This window comes from Pinus tabuliformis, chromosome 3_1 (genome assembly GCF_031772625.1).
Source record: "Pinus tabuliformis cultivar Carrire ecotype Pingquan chromosome 3_1, CPIR1, whole genome shotgun sequence".
NCBI classification, from domain to species: domain Eukaryota; kingdom Viridiplantae; phylum Streptophyta; class Pinopsida; order Pinales; family Pinaceae; genus Pinus; species Pinus tabuliformis.
This window is the reverse complement of record NC_142301.1, coordinates 654,213,484-654,221,859: the sequence shown is the minus strand read 5'-3', so window position 1 is coordinate 654,221,859 and position 8,376 is coordinate 654,213,484.

Here is an 8,376-nt window from a genome sequence, read left to right as displayed (position 1 = left end):
ATCCGTGAAGGGCTTGATGTTGTATGGAAGGCGACACTGCTGGCTCACGCGAAGATCTCGTCCTTGGTGAAGCCACCCAATTGTGTATGGTTGTGGATGTGCTATGGTCGGTAAGCCCAACCGCTTCACGACCTCTGCCGAAATGAGGTTCTTTTGACTCCCGCTATCAACAATGAACTGTATCAGGGAGCCCTTTACCCACATCTGGGAGTGGAAGAGACGCTCCTCCTCCTCTGGATCTTCGGGTTCATTTTTCTGGATCTTTGCGATAGCAACAATGGTGCTGGGGTCCGCATCAATGATCTGCTTCCCTTTTTCATACCCCTTATCGGGTTCTGACTCGGAGTCGGAACATGCATCTGATTCTGAAACCTTTAGCTCAGCCACCAGTGACTTCTTGGCCCGACACTCACTTGTGTTGTGAGTGGAGCTCTTATGGAACTCGCACCATTTTCCAGTGTCCTTTCTCGGCTTCGCGGCGCTGTTCTTTGCTTGCAGCTTCGGCTGGTTGTCTTGGGCTATCCCGCCTTGGCTTTGTCCTTTGTTCTGTGGTTTAGGGGCACCTTTCCCCTGCTTTGGATTCGCAGATCCAAAGTCTCGCTTCTTTTGTTTAAACTTCTGCTCGACCTTGACGGCATACCAGTATGCTGCGCCGAGCGAGGGGATGTTTAGGAATTGTATTTCTTCCTGGATGTACTTGTGCAGGCAGCCACGGTATTTGAGTATCAAATGTTGCTCTGAATCCTTGATACCCAACTTTGTGCGAAGGGTATGGAAAAGATTGGTGAACTCCGGCACGTCTTGGTCCCTTCCCTGCCGCAGCGTGGTCCACTTTATGTATTCATCCTCATAGCTCCCAACAGGGTAGTACTGCTCCTTGATGGCGTCCCGGAACGAATCCCAGGTGGGTGCGGCTGAAAATAGTGAGCCAGTACTTTCATCCTTCTGCTCGCAGTAGGTTTCCCACCAGTCCTTGACGTGGGGGACTGCTTTGAGGAGAGCAAAAAAAATCTTTTCCCGACTCGAAAATTCATGAACGAAAAAATAACCCTCTAGCAGATTTAACCATTTATCTACGGCATCTGCGTCTATCTGACCCTCGAATATGGGGATTTCAAAATTAAATTGTACCTTAAAGGGTGTGGCGTTTCCAGAGTAGCTGTTGGAAGCCGATGCGTTTCTTCTGGGTAGCCGCTGAAGGATTTGGGCAAAGCTGTCCATCATCGCATTCCGTTGTCGCTCGAGGGCTTCTTCGAGCAAGATTTTGATGGGATCTCCTGCCCCTTCGTCTTTCTTCTCGTCCGCCATGGGAGGCCGTCGGGATTTGTGAGGTTGATCTTGCAATGGTTCAACCAGTTCAAGCCCTAACTCCTTATATCCCGACCTTGTTGGGGACATGCAAAGAAAAACAGAGAAAAAGCAGACCCCTCTGATACCACTGATCCGGATTTAAACAGGAACGCAACAAATTACAGAGATAACCATATACACAAAGATGCAGCGGAAATAATACTTCATTTCATTAATGGAAAATACTGAAATATGCTTACAACCAAAAAATGGAAAATAAACCAGCTAGGGCGATGGTAGCTTATCTCTGAGAAGAGATGTGATGGCTACATGCCTCTGACCTGTGTTACAATGAGGCTCAAAGGCCTATTTATTGTTGAGAAAACAATGGAAAACCCTTAACATTCCAAAACCTAGCCCTAGGAGATGAAACGCCAAACTTTGGGCCCCGTTTGGGGGTAAGTTGGTACATCAACTTCCCGGGGTCGTAACTTTGGCATATGATCTCCGTTTGACGCGTACAATAGCTCATTAGAAAGATCTATCCGAGCATTATCATTGTTGGAACGGGCAACATTGGGGGCCCATGTTGCCCCTGGATTCCCCAAAAAACGTCGTTTAGGGCCTCAAAACGGCTCCGGAAGTTCAGGACCCGAAAAACTGCTAAAAATAGTAAGTTGTGCTACAATTAAGGAAACTGAAAATGCTGAGAAGGACAATGGTGGGGGTCCAGGTGGACTTGGCAGGTGGCCACCAATATCCACCTGGATCAGCAGGAAAGTTACCATTAAATTAGCATGCATAAATGGCAATAGCCCAGGGTTTCATCATAGTTCACAAGTGCTAACTAGGTTCCAAGTGATGACTTGGATAATCGATGAATTGCTTCAAGTGAAAACTTGTTGAGCATGATGCTTTCCACATGTAATGGATTGACACATCAACATAGCTAGCTTATTCAAAGAAAATCATTCTCTATGGGTCAAGTATATTGACCAAAATTAGGGAGAATGGTTTGACAAAGGACAATCATTCTTCTTATGTCAATTATGTTGACTATAATTAGGAAGAGTGGTCCTAGAGGCACATAATCACTCAACTGAGGGGGTGCCTTTCATCACCAAGATTAGACTCTCCTGATAGGCTGTGTGAGCACATTTAACATTAGCCCCAAAAATTCTGATGAAGAGTGAGGCCTTTGGAGGTTTACCATGAGTCAAATATATTGACTAGATTGATGGTGAACCAAGACTAGTCTAGGTCAGGAGAAATGACTAGGATTATAGTGATGATACACCATAGGTCAGAGGTAACAACTAGAAATATGATGACTAGTTGATGTTAATGATGTACCATAGGTTAGGAGTACTAACCAATATTATGGTGATGATACACCATAAGTCATACGTACCGAACAAAATTATGGTAACTAAGTGATGATTTTGATTTACCATGAGCCAGGGTTGTTGACCAAGATTATGGTAATAGAATGATGTTGATGTTGATGATAAATTATGAACATTTTATTAGAGAATTTTTTCAACAAGAGAACATCTAGATAGTTATTATGAATACCTCCATAGATAATAGGGAGTGCTGAATTTTGGTAGCTATGGTCGGTCTTCATAATTTATATTTTAGCCTTTCAAATATATGTAATGACGAAATAAAGACATGTTCTTCATGTCGGTTTGAATAAAGAGAATTTAAATTATTGAAATTTAATTTTATATCCTCAAAATGTTAATTCAACCTTCATAAAGATAAAGTTGGCCCAACCGAGGAAGCGTTATCTGTGGGGCACTCTTAACCTTTATAAATACACTACTCATATTCATCCAAAGTGCAACCAATTTGGATCCTCTGTGTATCATCAAAGGAGCAAAAGGGAGGTTGAGTTCCTCTAAAAAGAAGAAGTATTATGAGGCAGATAAAAGTATCTTTGAAGTAGACAATTTATCTAGGTAGATCTACTCTGGGCAGGATGTTGAATTATGGAGTAAACCAAAATTCTAAGAAAACCAATCTCTCGATAAAGTTTGACTAGGTTTGACCTGGGATTTGTTATTGGTTAGTTTGATTGTTGACTAAAATATCATATTGTATGTCTTTTTGAATTACATAATTTCTCTAAGGAAAAGGTTTTTGGGTTATTCCCCTATGTGGGTTTTCCCAACGTGAAATGTTTGTGTTGCCTATATGCATGTATCTTTATGATCCTACTGTTATTTTTGTTCTATTGTTGAAGATTTTTTGTGTAATTGATTAATGATTAATATGAATACAAGGAGACTTAAAGTAAAAATAATTAGAAGTAAGTATTAGCTAGAAGACCTATGAAAAATCAACAAATGCTACCACTAAAAATGAGGCAACGAATTTTCACAAGTACTGTAAGAGCCCAACAAAACTCTTAACCACATAAACATTATTAGGCACTATCCATTTCATGATGGTATCCATCTTGGCAGGATCTATCTTCAGCTTTCCTCCACCTATCACATACACCAGATATACCAAAGATTGTTATGCAAACTCACACTTCTTGAGATTTTATAGCAGTTGGTGCTTCTTTAATGTCTCTAACACTTGTGTCAAATGTGGGATGTAATCCTCCCAAGTGGCACTATATACTAGGAAATCATCCAAATAGACAATAACAAATGAATCTATAAAAGTTTGCAATATATCATTCATTAGCTCAAATGACACCTTGTTCTAGTAGTTGTTGCAATTGATTCTTCACCTCACTTTCTTCTATAACAAAAATCATGTACAACCCAATGTTTAGCTATGGGGAACAACAATAGTTGGATCTTGTATTCCACTTCCCTCTTGAGTGGTATCCCTATAGGCTCTTGGAACACATACTTGTATGCATGTAGAAACTCTTCCAGTTGCTTTTTTCTTTTAATTTCTTATTACACCCCTCCATGGATTCATTTTCTATTACTGAATCTTCTACAAACTATTTTTCTCTTAAAAAAGTAAGACATACTTCTACCTATAATTGATGAGTTTCTTGTCTTAGTTGGAACTTCCTAGTGAAATTTCTGACTTTACTTTATTGGCATTGATGGTGAATGATTTTCCATCCTTGATGAGTTAGTGTTGGTTATATCTCTGCATGAATATTGCATCCCTCATATACATGCAAGGACTTTCAAATACCACTCTATATGCATCAAGGGACTACATCTACTTCTACTTCATCAATAAAATCAGTAGAAAATCTAATTTTTCATTTTTTGTTACCTTTGTCTCTGCATCCTTATTTACTCATCCCAATGGATATGGGCTTGGATGGTCACAAACTTCCAATCCCAATTTGTTTACCAGCTCTACTACAATGAGATTTGTTTGCGATCTTGAGTAAAAAAAAGACATTTATATTAGTATTTATAACCTATATGTTTATATGTAAGAGCGTGGTATTTTGCTTCTATTTCTATTGCTAAAGGCTAGTCAAATTCACCTCCTTTTACACTAATGCATAGACAATCTTTTCATCCACATCCAAGTTTCTTCCAGCTTGGTTTCTTGAATCAATGGCCATGATATTCTTCTTCTTATTATCTTTCTCTTTTTTCTTCTAGTTAAGATATGGAGGCAATTTCCAACACTCTCCTCTATATGTCTATCAATGTTAAAATGGTTGTAGTGGTTGTTGACATCTTTGCACTCATGTGTTATGGCCCTCATATTTTTATATTTTCCCCCTTTCCACTTCTTCTTCCCATCCTTCATTTGGATGCTCCTTTTGCTCCAATCCACTTGATTTCCCTTTCTTCAAGCCTTTATTCTCCAACTATTTTGCATGTACACAAGCCTCATCCACTGATATGTGTTTGAACATCATCATTTTCTTCCACAAATGGATGTGTGGATGCCCTAGATTCTTGAGGAGTACATCTAGGTTCTTTAGGGATATACCCAACATTATGGCCATCTTTCTAAATTTTGCAGTGTAGTCCTATATGCTTTGCCCCTGTTTCTCCATGAAGTAGTGCCACCGAATTCACTAGTCCTTTACATACCACATAGGATAAAATTGTGACTTTATGTGATTTTTAAATCCATCCCACTTGGTCACAAGAATATCTCTCTCAAATCTCAAGGCTTCTATGTGGATTTCCTACCAAGACAGGGCAGGACCCTCTACTTTAGTCACACAAATGAAATATTATATTCTTCCTGTATACGATGATCATTGAAATAAACTTCTAATTGTTGAAACTAGTGATTTAGCTTCAGAGTATCAATATCACGTTCGTACGACTTGATATTGACCTTCACTTCAATTTTGAATAGGGATTGTGAATGGTTCACAACACTCGAACTAGGTTGATGTTTTTCTGGTCCTTTCTTCGACTCATTCTTTATTTCTTCATGATCCCTAGATATCCATTATGATTAGACTTCTGCATTAGAACCCCCATCTTCACTAAATAGCTCGAGCTTATTGTTTAGGGTCTCCATTGGGAGAATCACATTATGGCTTATATTTGCAACTTGTGCTTCTAGCTGCAAAAACAAGAATATTTCTCTTTAGATTTTTGGATTAGTAAGTTGTTTTTTATTGCGTATACATGCATATTAAAATTATGTATAAAATATGGAATATAAAAATAAAAAATAAAAAACCATTATTGACATAAGATATAACCTAGAAATCCCTTTCGGAAGAAAACCTAACTGGCAGGTGAGGTCGCTCTACTTTCTTTCTCTAAATAGAAAATAGCTACAGGTACAAAGAAGTAGTGTCTATGGCCCATGGGCTACTGCAGTGCACAAATCCTCACTATGTGTTGTCTCGCTATCCCTCTCGGCTACTCTACTCGTCTACGGAACAAAATACACTCGAAAAGAATGGAACCCATTTTCCTCCCAGTGGCCCACATCTTGATAGCCTACTAGTGGTTAGGTTTGACTTCATCAACTCTTAAATAAAGTTACCATATGGAATATTCTTGAGCCTTCTTCATCATGATCACATGGATAGCCCCTTTTCAATGAATAATGGAGGCTGGCGTGGCATCCTCTCAAATTATTGTGACCAAAATAGGAAAGTCAACATCCGAGTGGCATAACTTTTGCATATGTACTTCAATTAAGGTGATTCTTATGTCGTTGAAAAGGTGTATGTGTGTGAATATGAAAAAAGGTACACCCAAGGGCAGGAAATTTTTACCTCAAAAAACATTGTTTAATGCCTCAAAACACTCTTAGAAGGTTTCAAACACCAATTTGCCAAACTAGGTCCTGCTGATAGAAATGGTCTTGTAAGAAAATTCCTCAACTTTTTCCACTTTAGGTGCATCAAGATGGATGAAAAACAATATAAGTATCCAATTTGGATCATGTGCCAAAGAGACACCATAAAAGTCCCATCTAGTGGTTTGAGGATGCATTTGGTGTTATAGCTTGATTAACTTCATGGGTTAGGTGTTATTCATACGAATTGAGCTTAATAAGATTCATTTAGGTTTTAACACCCTTGTTGTCATGCCTTGACCTAGTATATTCCTCAATACCCATTATTGATTCATAACTAACATATACATGGTGCAAATACCACATTTAGAGGTGATTGATGCCCTACAAAGGTCACATGTGATGATTTGAGGAGTTTTCGTCCATGATGCTTGAGTCGAAGAAGTAAGGCTTAGTGCGAGGGGTTCTTGTTAACGCTCCATTTTTTGGCTATATTTCAGGAAACTAGACCCATCCATGATTCCTAATACCTTGCAGTGGCATTTTTATTCGAGATGAATGCCAAATACTCATTACAGAGGGCATGCCTCATAATTTCTAAGCAATCTCACTTCTATCAAACATCAACATAAATCCAAGGAAAGGAAGGAATTATAATAGATATCGTGATCATTTGGGTGTGAACACAAAGATCCTTCTTGAAAATTTAGGATATTTCATGATTATTGAATAAGGTGTTCACACAACCCTGAAGAGTTGCAACATGTTATCCCTGGCATTCAGTGGTAAATCTTTCTGAATTGCATTAAATTATAGTAGCACAAAAGAAAATGCAAGAGACAACATATCAAACCAACATGAAGACTATAAATAAATGGGTAAATATATGAAAAAGAAAGGAAAAATAAAATGCTACAATTTACCTAACTGTATAGCTACAAAGATAAAATCAAGTGCTACAATAAGATGATCTAAATGCTACAATATAAAACCCAAATCAAAATTGGAAACTAATTTAAGTAAAAAAATACAAAACAATGGGATGTTACTTGGGTCGAGGTTTCCTTCCCGACCTATGAAACGTGCTTGGAGGAAAATTAGATCAAGTCACAACCAATGAGAAATGTCTTTGGAAATCAACCAACCTCATATATTAAATATCATACCACTAATTACAGAATAATAGAGCTCAATTCTTTGGACTAAAAGAGCATGTTGAATTCATTTCCCCAATCTCTATACTTCTCCCATAGACAAAACTTCATTACTTGCCTTAGACATCCTAAGACACACCTATTTATACAATCCCATGGTTTGCATACCATGGATAGATCCTCAAAAAGCTGACTTGAATTACACAAAGAAGGGTAAAACCATTTATGATTCTTTAACTATCTACATGCTCTACGACCACAATTTGTGGAGACTTTACAACAAAACTTGGGCTTTTGCCCCAAAATTGACCCTAGGGGACCCCATCCCAACAGTTATAATACCTAAACCATGGAATTTGACACCACATGTAAGCTTAACTAGGTTCATTAGATAGGCATAGAACATCATATAAATAGATTTGCAATTCAAGAACATATCATCATCTACAAGAATTAACACCATCAGGATCATCACATGAATTTATCATTGTAATACACGAGAGTCAACATGTTTTTCATCAAGAATGTTGATACACCCATTTCTTGGGTGTGTGTTATATTCTTTCCACGACTACCCCATGCCTGGGGGGGTCACAAGGGGGGTGGAATCCCCCCCTGTACATTGTGTAGGGCGCAACGTCCTGAGAATTTTTTTTTACCCTATATTAGGTGGGTAGACCACCCTATGGTTTTGTGCATGGATTTCGCACATGGTTTT